Source organism: Chiloscyllium plagiosum, unplaced genomic scaffold (genome assembly GCF_037043375.1).
Source record: "Chiloscyllium plagiosum isolate Xiang-an unplaced genomic scaffold, Cpla_swu_hap1 HiC_scaffold_8, whole genome shotgun sequence".
In the NCBI taxonomy this organism is placed as follows: Eukaryota; Metazoa; Chordata; class Chondrichthyes; order Orectolobiformes; family Hemiscylliidae; genus Chiloscyllium; species Chiloscyllium plagiosum.
Genome location: NW_028270146.1, coordinates 7,973,743 through 7,993,428, shown reverse-complemented (window position 1 = coordinate 7,993,428; position 19,686 = coordinate 7,973,743).

Here is a 19,686-nt window from a genome sequence, read left to right as displayed (position 1 = left end):
GGCGCTCCTCCGACCAGGTCAGCCAATCAGCGCCCTCGGACCGCACCTCTCCACCAATCAGAAGCCGGTGTCCTGCGCGTGCGCACGTCTGCAGTGTGAGCCTGTCTGGGATGTGTTCAAAGGCAGAAGCAATGGGTGCTGTTTGGGGGGAGTCTCTGATTGGAGCCCTCTGCTTCCAGCAGCTTTTAAAGTTTGCAAACAGGACTCAGACTTAAAAATGACACTGCACCAGGTTATAAAGTTAAAAATGACACTGCGCCAGGTTATAAAGTTAAAAATGACACTGCGCCAGGTTATAAAGTTAAAAATGACACTGCACCAGGTTATAAAGTTAAAAATGACACTGCACCAGGTTATAAAGTTAAAAATGACTGCACCAGGTTATGATCCAACAGGTTTATTTGGAAACACTAGCTTTCAGAGCACTGCTCCTTCATCAGGTGGTTGTGTGAATCAGGTGATGCATCCAAATAAACCTGTTGGACTATAATCTGGTGGCATGTGACTTCAGATTTTGGAATGGTTGGGTAAAACTCCCAGAAACTCCCTCTGTAACATCATTGCAGCAATTCAAGGAGGCAGTTCACCACCATCACCTCACAGGTAATCAGGGATAAGCAATAAACGCTGGCCCAGCCAGCAGCATCCACATCCCCTTAACAAATTATTTTTTAATGCCATGATATATTCCTGATATTGATAATCACATCACAATCTCCCTCTTCAATGAAATTAGCGATTATTTTTAAGAAGTTGTTCAAAGGATATGGCCGTAGCTGACAGAGCCAGCATTTATTGCCCATCCCCTAATTACTCGTGAGAAGGCAGTGGCTGCTTTCTTGAACTGCTGCAGTCCATTTGGCATATTGTCCCTAATTGTTAAGACAGCATTTAAGAGTTATGGGTAGACCTCACCGGGCAAGAAGAGTGCATTTCTTTCCCTTGAGGACATTGGTGAACCAGATGGGGTTTTCACAGTTTGCAGAAGAAGGTAATTCAGCCTATCATGTCAGTACCATTTGTTAAATATTCATTCACGGTACAAGGACATCACTGGCCAGGCCATCATTTATTGCCTATCCCTAAATACCCAGAGGGCAGTTAAGAGTCACCCACATTGCTGTTGGTCTGGAGTCACATGTAGGCCTGACCAGGTAAAGATGGCAGTCTCCTTCCCTAAAGGGAACAGTGAGCCAACAATCTGGCAAGTGTTTCACAGTCATCATTAGAGTATCAATTTCAGACTTTTTTAATTCAAAGGGGCGGCACAGTGGCACAGTGGTTAGCACTGCTGCCTCACAGCACCAGGGACCCGGGTTCGATTCCAGCCGCAGGCGACTCTCTGTGTGGAGTTTGCACATTCTCCCTGTGTCTGCGTGGGTTTCCTCCGGGTGCTCCGGTTTCCTCCCACAGTCCAAAGATGTGCAGGTCAGGTGAATTGGCCATGCTAAATTGCCCGTAGGTGCATTAGTCAGGGGTAGGTTACTCTTGGTTGGGTTGGTGTGGACTTGTTGGGCTGAAGGGCCTATTTGCATTCTATAGGGAATCTAATCTAATCAAATTCCACCATCTGCTGGGGTGGGATTCAAACCCAGGCCCCCAGAACATTACCTGGGTCTCTGGATTAACAGTCCAGCAATTATACCACTAAGTCGTCCCCTCCACACTATCCCCTTGTGCCAATCTCCTGCCTTTTCTCCATATTCTTGCATACGACTTCTATCCAAATAACCATCCCATGCCCACCTTGAATGTCCAATTGAAACTGCCTCCACCATATTTCCGGTAGAAAGTGAGGACTGAGATGTTGAAGATCAGACTCGAGAATGTGGTGCTGGAAAAACACAGCAGGTCAGGCAGCATCCGAGGAACAGGAGAGTCGATGAAATGGCAATTCTCCTGCTCCTCAGATGCTGCCTGACCTGCTGTGTTTTTCCAGCACCACACTCTCGACTCCACCATCTTTCCAGGTAATGCATTCCAATTTGAACCACGATGATTAAATGGCACCAGTAGGCTAGTTTTTAATCCAAATTTATATTGAGTTCAAATGTCACCATCTGATTTGAACCCATGTTGCCAGAATGTTAGCCTGGAATTCCATTAGTTCAGTCACTACAACACAACCTCACCATATACTGTTTTTCTCCATGCTGAAGTGAATTGTTCATCCAAAATCATTATGATGCAACTCCTTCAAGCACCAGTGGAGTTGTACCAAGTCTTATTAATTTTCTATGTTAAAGTTTTATTGGGTTTATATATATATATATATATTAAATGACTCTAGGCTGTGCTTGGCATTGCTATTCTCTAAATATTTGTAGGGGAGGTTTGACCCAGCTCTCTAAAAGCCTCTCCACAGTGTGGCCTCCATTGGTCTCTCTTGTCATGCATTGATTTGCACACAGCAAGCTCTAGGACACCTCTAGATGCACAGCTTTTGTTTTCCTGCTCCGCCTCCCACTCCACCAAGGACATGCAGGTCCTTGGACTCCTCCATCGCCAGACCATAGCAACACGTCGGCTGGAGGAAGAGCGCCTCATCTTCCGCCTAGGAACCCTCCAACCACAAAGAATGAATTCAGATTTCTCCAGTTTCCTCATTTCCCCTCCCCCCACCTTGTCTCAGTCCCAACCCTCGAACTCAGCACCACCTTCCTATCCTGCAATCTTCTTCCCGACCTCTCTGCCCCCACCCCCACTCCGGCCTATCACCCTCATCTTAACCTCCTTCCACCTATCGCATTTCCAATGCCCCTCCCCCAAGTCCCACCTCCCTACCTTTTATCTTAGCCTGCTTGGTACACTTTCCTCATTCCTGAAGAAGGGCTCATGCCCGAAACGTCAATTCTCCTGCTCCTTGGATGCTGCCTGACCTGCTGCGCTTTTCCAGCAGCACATTTTCAGTTTTGTAGATTGAATAGGTCAATTTCAGTTTGCAATAGTAAAATTTCCATTCGCACAACCGCGATATGTTCTATCTCAGCCCTCCCTCTTCCTGCTGTACTGTCTCTAAGCTATTGGATTAATTTGCCCAACAATCAGAAATAAGTAGAAACTGCGTTCAATTAAACATTGGGTAGATCAAAGCCATTAACCTTAGTCCTCACCAAAAACTCCATTCTATAGCTGCTGATTTTCACCTAGGACCTGAATCAGGCTCTTTGCAATCTTTGTGTCAAATAAACGAAAGAACAAAGAGAGGTACAGGACAGGAACAGACCCTTCAGCCCTCCAAACTTGTTCCCATCATCACGCCCTAATTAAACTAAGAAACAAATCTGCCCTTATTCAGTCCATATCCCTCCATTCCTGAAGAAGGGCTCATGCCCGAAACGTCGATTCTCCTGCTCCTTGGATGCTGCCTGACCTGCTGCGCTTTTCCAGCAACACATTTTCAGCTCATATCCCTCTATTCCCTCCCTATTCATGTAACCATCCAGATCCCTCCTAAACTGCATGCTTCCATCTTCTGGCAGCGCGCTCCAGGCTCCTAGCGCGCTCTGAGTGAAATACTTCCCTCGCACATCTCCCTTAAACTTTCCCCCTCCCCTCACCATGAACCTGTGCCCCCTTGTAATTGAAACGTCAACCCTGGGGAAAAGCCTCTGACTATCCACCTTGTCTATGCCCCATATAATCGTGTAGGCCTCCCATGTCTCCTCTCAGCTGCTATCTTTCCAGTGAAAACAATCCTAGGCTTTGTAACCTTCCCCAAAACTAATGCCCTCGAGACTAGGCAACATCCTGGTGAACCTTCTCTGTACTCTGTCTCTAAAGTTTCTGCATCCTTCTGGTAGTGTGATGATCAAAACTGCACACAATATCATGTCTTATCTTCAAATGATATTCTGAAGATATTCTTTTCTTTATTTTTTTCGTGTGATGTGGGCATCACGGGCAAGACCAGCATTTGTTGCCCTTTCATGATTGCCCTTGAACTGAGTGGCTTGCCAGGCTATGTCAGAGTCCAACATATTTAAGAGTTGCATTTGGGTGGCATCTCAAGGGTTTGAGGTCAGATGTTAGCCAGGTAAGGCCAGCAGTTTCTGTGGGTAGCAATCGGCTAATGCTGGAAATGGGGAATCTACCTAATGAGAAGGTTGAACCCGTACTTGTTGGATTCTAAAAGAATGAGTGATAACCTGACCAGTCACGATCAAATGGTGGAGCAGACTTGATGGGCTGAATGGTCTAATTATAGAATCCTACAGCACAGAGACAGGCCCTTTGGCCCAAACTGGTCCAAAATGTCTCCTATATCTTATGGTCTTATAATAATCAAGAATATATTCACCTCTTGCCTTAAACATGTTTCAAGAGTCTGCAACCACTGCTTTTTGAGGAAGAGAATTCCAAACATTCATAACTCTCTGAGAGAAAAAATTATTTCCCATCCCTGTGGCCCTTGTTTATAAACTTCCCAACAATATCAATGTGATGATTAAAGCTGCCCATATCCAACACTGACATCTGACTTGACTTCATCGCCATCTCAGTTCATCTGCTGCTGAAATCTTCAGTTATGTCGTCACTATCCCTTCGAATGCACTGTTGTCTGGAATCCCAGATCTATCCCCCATCAACTTGGGGTCCTCCGAAGTTCTGCTACCCAGGCCCTTGTCTCATTGACCTTCGCTCACCAGCTTTCACTTAAGTAACATCTTGTTTCCGAAAGTCTAATCCTTGTTTCCAAATTGCTCCATGATTTTGTCCCAACCCACCCCTGAAACCGCCCCCATCCCCACGATCCTTTGTGACCTCTGGCCTCTTGTGAATCCCTAATTTTAATCATACTGCCTGTGGTAAGTGTGCCTAAACTGTGCTCTGAAATTCCTGGCCTCGATCTCCCTGTCACTTGATTTTACTCTCTCTCTTCCTTAAACCTACACAGAATATGCAACAAAAAAAATCCTTTGGGTCCTGGAAAAATGAAAACCCTTATTTACCGGGATAGCGGTACTGGCACCTTCCAAACCCAGCAACTAGACTAATCACAGAGAATGCTGTCAGTCTTTTAAACTGGAGTGCATTATCTGAAGCTTTTTTGAAGAGCTGGTGCAGTTACAATGGATCAAACGGCCCTCATCTGGGCTGTAAGACTCAATAATTCTATTCCATTCGGATTTCTGAATCTCTGCCTGACCAGGGATCCTCTGTGTGACCCAATGGCGGATGTAAGCTGTACCTCAGCAGATTGTCAGTGTCAGTGTGGAGAAAGCAACCCTGAATTATTCATCCTTATACATGAGGCTCTATTGCACAGGATATAATCTTCATTACCCTGATAGATTACGTCTGTTATCAAACAGAATGTCACTGGCCTTTCAAAAGGACTTAAAGTGATTACCAGATACAAATGGTGTACACAGGGTGAAGTTTAATTTCTGATGTGTCTATATTGATGTATGGCTATACCCATATCCTACAGGTGCCTTCTACAGAGTGAGTGTTGTTTTTGGGCATTGTTGTGATGTGCCCCTGACAGGCCAGACATGGAGCAGGAACTTGTCCATTCACCTTCAGAATCGCAATGTTATGGAGGGAGGGAGGGAGGGGGGGGGGGGGGGGTCAAGTTCCAGTCCAGAGAGCAGAGCATGAAGTTGATGATGACACAATTGCAGTGCTGAGGGAGGGCTGAAGGGTCAGAGGTGTTCTCACCCTCACCCTGTCTGTCCCCTCGGCTGGTGACTCTTCGAGATTTCAGCGACATTCCGCCCACAGTCAACAACATAACAGAAACTGACTGGCTGGTCACTTGTCACATGACAGTTTACACAGAAACTAAGAGGAGGAGTAGGCCATTCAGCCCCTCGAGTCTCTTCTGCTGTTGAACATGATCACGACTGATTCTCTGTCTCAATGCTGTATTCCCACTTTCTCCCCAAACCCTTCGATGCCTGTAAAATCTAAAAAAAAGTCTATTTCTTTCTTGAACAAACATCCCTAGGAGAAAGTGAGGACTGCAGATGCTGGACTGTCAGAGTTGAAAAGTTTGGTGCTGGAAAAGCCCAGCAGGTCAGGCAGTATCCGAGGAGCCGGCGGGTTGATGAAGGGCTTTTGCCCGAGGGATCGATTTTCCTGCTCCTTGGATGCTGCCTGACCTGCTGTGCTTTTCCAGCACCACTCTGATCTAGACTCTGGTTTCCAGAATCTGCAGTACCCACTTTTGCCTGGAGTCACATGTAGGCCAGACCAGGTAAGGACAGCAGATTTCCCTCCCTGAAGAACATTAGTCAACCAGATGGCTTTTTGTGACAGTGGTCACCATTAGAGTGACTTTTTATTCCAGATATTTTATTGAATTTGAATTTCACCATCTGTCAGGATGGGATTTGAACCCATGACCCAGAACATTAGTCTTGAATTCTGCGTTACTGGTCCAGTCTCATAGAACGTAGAACATAGAACAGTACATCACTTCAGCCCTCGATGTTGTGCCAGTCCTTTATCCTAGTCATTGCTGTGATGTCATCATCTCCTCAGCACCAGCTCATATGTGTGTATATATTGCTATAGACAAGCTCAGTAGTCCATATATGTCTTATTGTATGGGGACATGGTACCATATAGATATGTAGGTACCTTAATCATCAAGGTTTACAAAGAAGGATTTTCAGACTGTCAGGTCAGTGCTGGTCAAAACCAGCCACCCTGTAAATATTTAAACTTTATGATGACGTTTAATATATGAGGTAGAGGCAAGTTATAAATACCATTAAGCATAATTTGGAAAACTTTTTAATGTTAACACTAGCTTTCTGACTTCAGTTCTGTCCTTCCACACAGTTCACCATTTCTTCTGTGGTGCCCATTCTCAGTCAGTTTTAGCATCTGAAACAAAATGAAAATAACTTTAAAGCAACATTAACAGCACAAACTTTACAATTTGTGCCAATTGTGCTTTGCTCCTATCAAGTTAAGGTTATTAAAGTTTGAAAGTGCCCCGGGTCTTAACAAAAACAGACACTGAGTCATTTGTGATTCAGCATTAAGTGTACGTCACTGTCCATCACCAACCAAACCATTACTCCTGGTGATGTCATCAAGACTTTCCAGATAAAATATTATCAGTATAGATCATCCAGACTGGCTAGGATTATAAGATTACAGAAAGTAAACATTGCGGCTAGAGCCAGTGGGATTTTAAAAGTTATTGAGTCATAGAGTCCTACAGCTCAGAAACGGACACTTCGGTCCAACCAGTCCAGGCTGCCCATAATCCCCAACTAAACTAGTCCCTAACCAAAAGAGAAAATGCTGGAAAATCTCAACAGGTCTGGCAGCATCTGTAAAGAGAGAACAGAGCTGACGTTTCAAGTCTAACTGACCCTTTGTCAAAGTTAGTCCAACCTGCCTGCACTTGGTCCATATGCCTCCAAACCTTTCCTGTTCATGTACTTATCCAAATGTCTTTTAAACATTGCAACTGTACTCTCATCCACCATTTCTTCAGGATGTTCACGCCACTCTCTGTGTAAAAAAAATTACCCTCATGTCTTTTTTAAATCTTTCCCCTCTCATCTTAAAAATACATGCCCCAGTCTTGACATTCCCCACCCAGGGGAAAGCCACCTGCCATTTACTTTATTTATGCCCCTCATGATTTTATTAACCTCTATAAGGTCACCCCTCAACCTCCGACCCTCCACGGAAAACAGCCCCAGCCTATCCATCCTCTCCTTATAATTCAAGTTATGGAGAGTGAGTAGGAGAGTGTGATCAGACAGAGTGGCTCATGCAGAAACCAACACTGGCGCTGAGCTGATGGGCTGAACAGCCTGATTACTGGACAATCCCATAAAATGTCACTGGCATTTACTGTCCAACTATCAGATACCAGAGGGGACACAACATCCAGTCCACAGGAATCCAGAGAGGGTCAGGACTGAGTCACATCAGCTCCAGCTTTGAGACTATGACACTGTTTTAATCCCAAACCATATCCACTGACCTTCAGCAGTGAACACCCCTCATCAGTGACGATGTTTCAGTATCTTAAAGGGTTGTCCTCTTCTTCATTACCAGGATCACATCATTAATAATCTAAAAAGAAGTCTTAAAACTGTGTTGAACGATTAATGTATATTTACGGAACAATTTGCACAACCTGAACATGTCTGAAAGTGTTTTACAGCCAATGAAATATTTGTCAGGAGTTAACATTATGGTGATGGAGGACGTAGCAAGCTCACACAAACAGCAATGTGTAAGTGATAACAGAAGAGATGGTGATGTCAGTAAATTGGTGACCCAGGCTAATGCTTTGTGGAACAGATTCAGATCCCACTGCAGGGAGCTGGTCACATTTAAATTCATTGAATAAGGATCGAATTTAAAGCCGTTCTCAGTAATTGTGACTCTCACAACTTAATTGCTGGTAACATCTCCTCTGGCTCTCTGCTATAAAATGATCCATTCTCTCAAGAAAAATGAAAAAAGCTGCATATTATCGAAATAGTGAGAGACTCGAGAGCTCTGGGATGCAGACGGGCCTGAGTAAGGATCACAGAAGGTTAGTGTGCACTTACAGTAAGTAATCAGGAAAGCTCATAGAATAGTATCATTTTTTGCAATGGGAATTAAAAGCAAGAATAGGGAGGTTTTGTTTCACCTATACAGGGCATTGGTGAGACCACATCTGGAGTAATACATACAGTATATATTTCTGAAGAAGAGTCATTAAGGTTTGATTAGGCTACTGTTGGAATATTGTGTGCAATTCTGTCTCCTTCCTATCGGAAAGATGTTGTGAAACTTGAAAGGGTTCAGAAAAGATTTACAAGGATGTTGCCAGGGTTAGAGGATCTGAGCTATAGGGAGAGGCTGAATAGGCTGGAGCTGTTTCCCTGGAGCGTCGGAGGCTGAGGGGTGACCTTATAGAGATTTATAAAATTATGAGGGGCAAGGTCTTTTCCCTGGGGTGGGGGAATTCAGAACTAGAGGGCATAGGTTTAGGGTGAGAGGGGAAAAATTTAAAAGCGACCTAAGGAGCAACATTTTCACGCAGAGGGTGGTGCATGTACAGAATGAGCTGCCAAAGGAAGTGGTGGAGGCTGGTACAATTATTACATTTAAAAGGCAGCTGAATGGGTACATGAATAGGAAGGGATTGGAGGGATATGGGCCGGGTGCTGGCAAATGAGACTAGATTGGGTTGGGATATCTGGTTGGCATGGATGATTGAACCAAAAGATCTGTTTCCGTGCTGTGTATTTCTATGTCGCTATGAATGGTGCAGGAGGGGCTGAATGGCCTCACCTGCTTCTATTTTCTATGTTTCTCTCTGGCCTCTCCTGAGAGCCTTTTATGTGGTTATGTTGAGTAGAATTCTTTTCCTTTTAAACTAGATTAGTTTAAGATATCTGCTCAGCATGGACAAGCTGGACTGAGGGTCTGTTTCCGTGCTGTACATGCCTATGACTTAATGACTCTAATAGTATCATTTTTTGCAATGGCAATTGAAAGCAAGAGTAGGGTGGTCATGTTTCAGTTATAGAAACAGTTGGTGAGACCACATCTGGAGTAATATGTACAGTGTATGATTCTGAGGAAGTGTTGTGAAGTGTTGTGAAGTCTTAACACTGTCTTTCTCTGTCCACAGATGCTAACACAGCTGCTGAGTTTCTCCAGCATTCTCTGTGTCTGTTCAGATTTTCAGCAACCGCAGTAATTTGCCCTTTTTAAAATTATATTACTGTGTACAGTGTTGGTCATCTTATTTAAGGAAGGGCTAAGCTGGATCAGTCCAGGGAAGGGTTTAAAAAGCGTGGTGCTGGAAAAGCACAGCCAGTCAGGCAGCATCCAAGGAGCAGGAGAGTCGACGTTTTGGGCATAAGCTCTTCACCAGGAATGGCACGTATACCCAAAACGTCGACTCTCCGGCTCCTTGGATGCTGCCTGACTGGCTGTGCTTTTTCAGCACCACAACGTTTTGACTCTCATCTCCAGCATCTGCAGTCCTCACTTTCTCTTCAGGGAAGGGTTTACCCAATGAATACCAGAGGAAAGATTGGGTGGGCTGTGTTTGTATCCACTGAAATGTTCAAGAGTGCGAGGTGACTTGATTGAAACAGATACGATCCCGGGAGGGTCTCAATAGGGATGATGCGGAGAGGATGAGGGAGAATCTCGAACGAGGGGTCTCTGTTTACACATCAGGGGTCAGCCATTTAAAAGAGAGATGAGGAGAAGGTTTTTCGCTTGTAAAGTTGAGATTCTTTGGAACTCTGTCCCTGACAAACAATTGGAAGCAGGGTCTTGCAATATTTTAAAAGCAGAACTGGATTCAGCAAAGGGGGTAAGAGATTATTGGGAAAGGCAGGAATGTGAGTTTGAGGTCACAGTCAGATGAACCATGAAGTTGTTAATACACAAGAGTTGGAATGGTTTACTCCTGCTCCGAATTTGTGTGCAAGGTCCTTCAGGGAAGGAAAACTGCTGAGGTTTGTGATGCAAAGTGGTTGACTTTTAAATGTCTTTGAAATGGCCGAGCAAGCCCCTCAGTTCAGGGCAGCTCGGAAATGAGCAACAAATGCTGAGCTTACTAATGAAAGCACCCCAAATAATCAAACAAAAATAAAATCACACAGATCCAAGTGTGGTTTGAGAGGTAAATATTGACCAGGGAGAACATGAATGACCACTGATAGAATCCACTGAAGACAGACGGTGGCTCAGTGGTTAGCACTGCTGCCTCACAGCACCAGGGTCCCAGGTTCGATCCCAGCCTCCTGCGACTCTCTGTGTGGAGTTTGCACATTCTCCCCGTGTCTGCGTGGGGATGCTCCGGTTTCCTCCCACAGTCCAAAGATGTGTGGGTCAGGTGAGTCAGCCAGGCTAAATTGCCCGTTGTGTTAGTCAGAGGGAAATGGGTCTGGGTGGGTTACTCTTCGGAGGGTCAGTGTGGACTGGTTGGGCCAAAGGGCCTGTTTCCGCACTGTAAGAAACTAATCTATCTAAAGAAGCTGGGATGTGGGTTTTTTTACATTTTATCTGAGAATCTTTTACATTTTATCTGGTATCGGGAGGGAAAACGCTCCGCTGGTTGGAGTCATACCTGACACATAGGAAGATGATTGTGGTTGTGGAGGTCAGTCATCTCAGCTCCAAGACATCTCTGCAGGAGTTCCTCAGGATAGTGTCCAAGACCCAACCATCTTCAGCTGCTTCGCCAATGACTTTCCCTCCGTCATAATGTGATGATTGCATAGTATTCAGCACCATTCACGACTCCTCAGATACTGAAGCAGTCCATGTTCAAATGCAACAAGATCTGGACAATATCCAGGTTTGTACTCATGAGTGGTACTTGCTCTCCACAAATGTCAGGCAATGACAATCTCCAATAAGAACCACCACCCCTTGGACATGCAAAGGTATTACCATCACAGAATCCCCCACTATCAACATCCTTGGGGTTACCATTGACTAGAATCGCAACTGGACTCACCATATAAACACCGTGCCTACAAGAGCAGGCCAGAGGCTGGAATACTGCAGTGAGTAACTCACCTCCTGACTCCCCAAAGCCTGTCCACCATCTACACGGCACAAGTCAGGAGTGTGATGGAATCCTCTCCACTTGCCCTGGATGGGGGCAGCTCCAACAACACTCAAGGAGCTCGACACCATCCAGGACAAAGCAGCCGCTTGATTGGCACCACATCCACAAACACCCCCTCCCTCCACCACCGACACTCAGTAGCAGCAGTGTGTACCATCTACAAGATGCACTGCAGAAATTCACTAAACATCCTCAGACAACACCTTCTAAACCCATGGTCACTTCCATCTAAAAGGACAAGGGCAGCAGATAATGGGAACACCACCCCCTGCAAGATCCCCTCCGAGCCCCTCACCATCCTGACTTGGAAATATATCACCGTTCCTTCAGTGTCACTGGGTCAGAATCCTGGAATTCCCTCCCTCGGGGCATTGTGGGTCAACCCACAGCACATGGACTGCAGCGGGTCAAAAAGGCAGCTCACCCCCACCTTCTCAAGGGGCAACTAGGGACGGGCAATAAATGCTGGATTTTATTTGCAACATGCTCTTAGCAAATAATAAGAAACCCTTCAGATGGGTATGGAGAAACCATCTGCTCTTTCATGTGGAAATGAAATACCGCATAGCCGGTCCTGGAAGCACAGGGGAGTGCTGCCTGAGCAATATTTAATTGTCCACGAACAGGTTCCCTTGTCATTGTTATATTGCTGCTTGTGTGAGCTGACTCTTTGCAGATTGGTTGCTGTGCTTGCTACAGTGCAGCAGTGACATCACTTCAAAGCCACTTTATTGATTGCAAAGTTGTGAATTGTCACTATACAAATGCAATTGGTTTCTCATACTCTTTCTAAAGAACACCTGCCAATTTAGTGGTGATTATTAATTTAATGTTTAATCCAGGCAGCTATGTGATATGAGCTCAAACTAAAAGGGTATGTGTTGAACTCTTCACAAATGAAAAACAGTACGCTCATGAGAGGACAGGCTGCTCCGGGCCTGTATGTGACTCCAGTCACTCTCAAATCATGGGCACGGTGGCTCAGTGCTTAGCCCTGGTATCTCACAGCACCAGGTACCCGGGTTCGATTCCAGCCTCGGGCGACTGTCTGTGTAGAGTTTGCACATTAGATTAGATTAGATTACATTACAGTGTGGAAACAGGCCCTTCGGCCCAACAAGTCCACACCGACCCGCTGAAGCGCAATCCACCCATTCCCCTACATTTACCCCTTTACCTAACACTACGGGCAATTTAGCATGGCCAATTCACCTAACCTGCACATCTTTGGACTGTGGGAGGAAACTGGAGCACCCGGAGGAAACCCACATTCTCCCTGTGTCAGCGTGGGTTTCCTCCGGGTGCTCCAGTTTCCTCCCACAATCCAAAGGTGTGCAGGTCAGGTGAATTGGCCATGGGAAATGCAGGGTTACAGGGATAAGGTCTGGGTGGGATGCTCTTCAGAGGGTCAGTATGATCTCAGGCCGAATGGCTTGCTCCCACACTATGGGGATTCTATGAAACGCTTTCCTCTGGCTCCTGATGTGATTCAGCAAGGGACACTGGTTGTACCAAAACACATGGAGTTTAAAGTAGAAGATGTACTGGCCTCTCATTCGCAGAATCAGTGTGGGCGATGAAGGCCAATGGTGGGAACATCCCAAAATCCAATAACCCAAAGGGTGAACTACACTCATGCACCATCCCACTCGCTGGGTTCAGGGCGGCTCAGCCAGGCTTACTGAAACTCTTCATTCTCTTCCACCAAGAATGGGCCGAATGGCCTCCATCTCTGCTATGTGATTACTCTGATCCTACGAAGAAGAGCTTTGAGGAGAATGAAAGAAAAGAGCAAAGTTGAGCCAACACAAAGTGTGTGAGGTGTTTATTCATTGATGGAGAAGTGCACCCTCTTCCTGAGCAAGATGATTAAAGCTGCGACATTAACATCCCAGCTGACGACGGGGATCCAAGTGACATCTCCCAAGATTTCAACACCTACTGACCCTGAAATAAGAAATCCCTGAGGTTTGGCAAAGAGGTGTGGTTTAATTTCCATCTTCCACTACTTTGGTTTTGACAAATGTGCAATGGTGGTTGTCAAGGAAACTCCAAGTGATTCTAAATGAACCTGAGGGGGCTGTTGCCAGGGTGATGAGACCCTACTGATTTGTACACAAGAGCAGAGGCTCCACATTGCATCCTCCGGCTCCCATTCCCTCCACAAGGTAAATCCCTCAAGGTGCATTCAATCTCCAACTCTCAATCAGCCCCAGAACCCTTGCTTTTTGACTTGGCCTTGCTGTACACAATTCCTATTGTCACCTTCATTGCTCTGAACTGTGTAACTTCCTCCTTTGCAAACCTCCTTCTTTCACTTTGAGAATTCTTTGTTTTCCAACAATGATACATCTCTCCCCCTTATTAATTTAACTAATTACCTTATTCATAAAGCACAGTCACCTGCCACTCTCTCTTCCCCCCCTCCACACCCTTTCAAAACTCAACCACTTTGATATGAATCCCCTTCCCTCCCCCCCCCCCAAGCTCATCCTCGGGTTGAATTTGACTGTTATCTGATCGTACCTCATTACACTTAGCAACATGACGATACATTGCGTTGCAGTGTGGTTGCTGGATCCATTGTCTCACTTAGAATCCGGAAGTTGTCTCAGTGTGTTCAGGGATCAACTGTATCTGAGCCTGTTAATTAGAAAACACTTCAGACCTTTATCTTGTTGGTAACTAACATACAAATGGTTGCAATGGATTTGTACCAGTTAAAGAGCCAATAAACTACAAACTGTAAACCTCACGGACCAGCTGAGTGTCAGTAAGTCACCATGGCGTATATTTAAAATAAACCACAAACAGCAGGCTCAGCAAGGACAGAGGAAGGGTGCACAAGGTGTTGTTGGGAAGTGGTTACATATAGAACAAAGATAATCGGGAGAGAATGATGTTCACCCAGGAGTAAACGACAAACTGGAATTTAATTGAGGGCTTCGGGTTGGTTTATATATAGAAAACAGATACCCGGGAGTGAGGTACAGACTGGAATCTAATCATGCGGCTTGGGGTGGTTTATATACAGAATAACAGATACCCGGAAGGGAATTACAGACTGGAATCTAATCGAGGGGTTCGGGGTGGTTTATATCTAGAATAACAGATACCTAGAACTGAGATACAGACTGGAATCTAATCGAGATGTTCGGGGAGGTTTATATAAAGAATAACAGATACTCAGGAGTGAGTTACAGACTAGAATCTAATTGAGTGGTTCAGGGTGGGTTATACACAAAATAACAGATACCTGAGAGTGAGTTACAGACTGGAATTTAATTGAGTGGTTCAGGGTGGTTTATATACAGAATAACAGATACCCAGGAGTGAGTTACAGACTGGAATTTAATTGAGGGGTTCAGGGTGGTTTATATACAAAATAACAGATACCCTGGACTGAGTTACAGACTAGAATCTAATCGAGGGGTTCAGGGTGGTTTATATAGAGAATGACAGGTACCCAGGAATGAGTTACAGACTGGAATCTAATCGAGGGGTTCAGGGTGGTTTATATACAGAATGACAGGTACCCGGGAATGAGTTACAGACTGGCTTATAATTGGGGGGTTTGGGGTGGTTTACACTGTATGTAGAATATAAGATCCTTGGGAAATGTTACAGACTGTAATCTAATTTAATTTTGAATGATGGTACAGGTGATATCAAACATTGTTATGACCAATTTATAACTTTGAAGAAAGGAAATGTTTGTCATAAAAATGTAAATAGATCTGTTTGTAAAGGTTCTGTTTATTGAAGCTTCAATAGCACTGGGCGGCAATAGGAAATGCTTTAGCTGTTTGGGATTGTTTACGGAATTACCTGACGCTGCTGATTGATGTGGTTCACACTTCAACAGGGAGCCCACACCTCCATCAGGTATTCCGACTCACAGCAACGAGTACAAACCCTCTTTACACAGCTCTCCAAATCTGCAATTAGCCCACAGTCCCATCCACAGCACAGAGACCAAGTGCAGTGAGGCCAGACTGAGAACAATCCTGCCTTGGCTCCTTAAAGCATGGAGGAAGGAATGTCATTTCCACAGGCCCCCTTTACAATCTGAAGCATCCTGAAACACCTGGCAAACAAAACCAAAACTTGGAAATATCTGCGCTGTTGGAATGAAAGAAGCTGTCCAATTTGCACACAGCAAGATCCCACAGAGAGTGTGCCTTTCACTGATGGGTGATTTATGGAGATTATTGACCAGGACATGTGGAGAGAGAAATCCACTGCTTCTCCATCAAATTGCACCAGGGAAGATCCTAAATCCACTGGTGTAAGAAGGTGTTGTGTAATTTAGAGTCTCACACAACACATACCATAATGTAGCACTCCTTCAGCACTGACTCTCCGACAGTGCAGCACGCCCTCATCGCTGACCCTCCGACAGTGCGGCACTCCCTCAGCACTGACCCTCTGACAGTGTGGCACTCCCTCAGTACTGACCCTCTGACAGTGCGGCACTCCCTCATCACTGACCCTCTGACAGTGTGGCACTCCCTCAGTACTGACCCTCTGACAGTGCGGCGGTCCCTCATCACTGACCCTCTGACAGTGCAGTACTCCCTCAGCACTGACCCTCTGACAGTGCGGCACTCCCTCATCACTGACCCTCTGACAGTGTGGCACTCCCTCAGCACTGACCCTCTGACAGTGCGGCGCTCCCTCATCACTGACCCTCTGACAGTGCGGCACTCCCTCATCACTGACCATCTGACAGTGCGGCACTCCCTCAGCACTGACCCTCTGACAGTGCGGCGCTCCCTCATCACTGACCCTCTGACAGTGCGGCACTCCCTCATCACTGACCATCTGACAGTGCGGCACTCCCTCAGCACTGACCATCTGACAGTGCGGCACTCCCTCATCACTGACCATCTGACAGTGTGGCACTCCCTCAGCACTGACCCTCCGACAGTGCGGCACTCCCTCAGCACTGACCCTCTGACAGTGCGGCACTCCCTCAGCACTGACCCTCCGACAGTGCGGCACTCCCTCATCACTAACCCTCTGACAGTGCGGCACTCCCTCAGCACTGATCCTCTGACAGTGCGGCATTCCCTCAGCACTGACCCTCTGACAGTGCGGTCCTCCCTCAGCACTGACCCTCCAACAATGCGGCACTCCCTCAGTACTGACCATCCGACAGTGCAGCACTCCCTCAGCACTGACCCTCTGACAGTGCGGTCCTCCCTCAGCACTGACCCTCCAACAATGCGGCACTCCCTCAGCACTGACCCTCCGACAGTGCGGCACTCCCTCAGCACTGACCCTCCGACAGTGCGGTACTCCTTCAGTACTGACCCTCTGACAGTGCAGTGCTCCCTCAGTACTGACCCTCTGACAGTGCAGCACTCCTTCATCACTAACCCTCCAACAGTGCCACACTCCCTCAGCACTGACCCACCGACAGTGCGGCAGTATCTCAGGGCACACTCTATAGGTGAGTATATACACCACACACTCACGGTCTCTGGCCTACACAAACAGCAGCCTCTCCACACTGCCATGGTACATCTCCAAGTCACTACAAGATCATTGTGCAGCTCAGCCCTGCTCTCTGCAGCATGCTGGCACCTCTCATTCTGATGGCATGGATAAGACATGTTGGTTACAGGGGCAGGCTCCCAGCTCACAGATCAGACTGAGCAACACCTCACAACCAGCTGCTGCCATACCTGGCACTAACTCACCTTGCGCCTACTTGGATTCTAACAGCATCTCTGCTTACCCTATCCGACCTTTCCACATCTGACCTTCCATGTCTGACTTTACCCTATCTGACCTTTCCTCTATCTGACCTTTCCCCGTCTGACCTTTCCCTGCCTGACCTTTCCTTATCTGACCTTTCGCCTATCTGACCTTTCCCTGTCTGACCTTTCCCCGTCTGACCTTTCCCTATCTAACATTTCCCTATCTGACCTTTCCTTGTCTGACCTTTCCCCATCTGACCTTTCCCTATCTGATCTTTCCCTGTCTGACCTTCCCCGTCTGACCTTTCCCTATCGGATCTTTCCCTGTCTGACCTTCCCCTGTCTGACCTTAACCTGTCTGATCTTTCCCTGCCTGACCTTTCCCCTATCTGACCTTTCCCCATCTGACCTTTCCCTGCCTGACCTTTCCCCATCTGACCTTTCCCTGTCTGACCTTTTCCCATCTGACCTTTCCCCTATCTGACCTTTCCCTATCTAACATTTCCCTATTTGACCTTTCCCTGTCTGACCTTTCCCTATCTGATCTTTCCCTGTCTGACCTTTTCCCATCTGACCTTTCCCCTATCTGACCTTTCCCTATCTAACATTTCCCTATCTGACCTTCCCCTGTCTGACCTTCCCCCTGTCTGATCTTACCCTGTCTGACCTTACCCTATCTGACCTTTCACTGTATGGCCTTTCCCCTATCTGACCTTTCCCCTTTTTGACTTTACCCTATCTGATCTTACCCTGTCTGACCTTTCACTGTATGGCCTTTCCCCTATCTGACCTTTCCCCCTTTTGACCTTACCCTATCTGATCTTACCCTGTCTGACCTTTCACTGTATGGCCTTTCCCCTATCTGACCTTTCCCCTTTTTGACCTTACCCTATCTGATCTTACCCTGTCTGACCTTTCCCCTATCTGACCTTTCCCCTGTTTGACCTTAACCTATCTGACCATACCCTGTTTGCCCTTGCCCTTTCTGACCTTTCCCCTGCCTGCCCTAACCGTATCTGACTTTTCCCCATCTGACCTTACCCTATTTGACCTTACCCTATCTGAACCCTCCCCTGTCTGACCTTACCCTATCTGACCCCTCCCTTATCTGACGGTACCCTATCTGACCTTTCCCTTGTCTGACCTTATCCTATCTGACCCCTCCCCGTCTGACCTTACCCTATCTGAACCCTCCCCTGTCTGACCTTACCCTATCTGACCCCTCCCTTATCTGACGGTACCCTATCTGACCTTTCCCTTGTCTGACCTTATCCTATCTGACCCCTCCCCGTCTGACCTTACCCTATCTGAACCCTCCCTTGTCTGATCTTACCCTATCTGACCTTACTCTATCTGACCCCACCCCTGTCTGACCTTACCCTATCTGAACCCTCCCTTATCTGACTGTACCCTATCTGACCTTTCCCTTGTCTGACCTTACCCTATCTGACCCCTCCCCATCTGACCTTACCCTATCTGAACCCTCCCCTGTCTGACCTTACCCTATCTGAACCCTCCCCTGTCTGACCTTACCCTATCTGACCCCTCCCTTATCTGACTGTACCCTATCTGACCTTTCCCTTGTCTGACCTTACCCTATCTGACCCCTCCCCGTCTGACCTTACCCTATCTGAACCCTCCCTTGTCTGACCTTACCCTATCTGACCCCTCCCCTGTCTGACCTTACACTTTCTGACCTTTCCCTTGTCTGACCTTACCCTATCTGAACCCTCCCTTATCTGACTGTACCCTATCTGACCCCTCCCTTGTCTGACCTTACCATATCTGAACCCTCCCTTATCTGACTGTACCCTATCTGACCTTTCCCTTGTCTGACCTTATCCTATCTGACCCCTCCCCGTCTGACCTTACCCTATCTGAACCCTCCCTTGTCTGATCTTACCCTATCTGACCTTACTCTATCTGACCCCACCCCTGTCTGACCTTACCCTATCTGACCTTACCCTATCTGAACCCTCCCCTGTCTGACCTTACCCTATCTGACCCCTCCCTTATCTGATCTTTCCCTTGTCTGACCTTACCCTATCTGACCCCTCCCCGTCTGACCTTACCCTATCTGAACCCTCCCTTGTCTGACCTTACCCTATCTGACCCCTCCCCTGTCTGACCTTACACTTTCTGACCTTTCCCTTGTCTGACTTACCCTATCTGACCTTTCCCCTGTCTGACCTTAGTTGAAAAGTGTGATGCTGGAAAAACACTGCAGGCCAGGCAGCATCCGAGGAGCAGGAGAATCGACGTTTCGGGCATAAGCCCATCTTCAGGAATTAGGCTGGTGTGCCAAGCGGGCTGAGATAAAGGGTAGGAGGCAGGGAATTTGGGGGAGGGGCGCTGGGAATACGATAGGTGGAAGGAGGTTAAGGTGAGGGTGATAGGCCGGAGAGGGGGTGG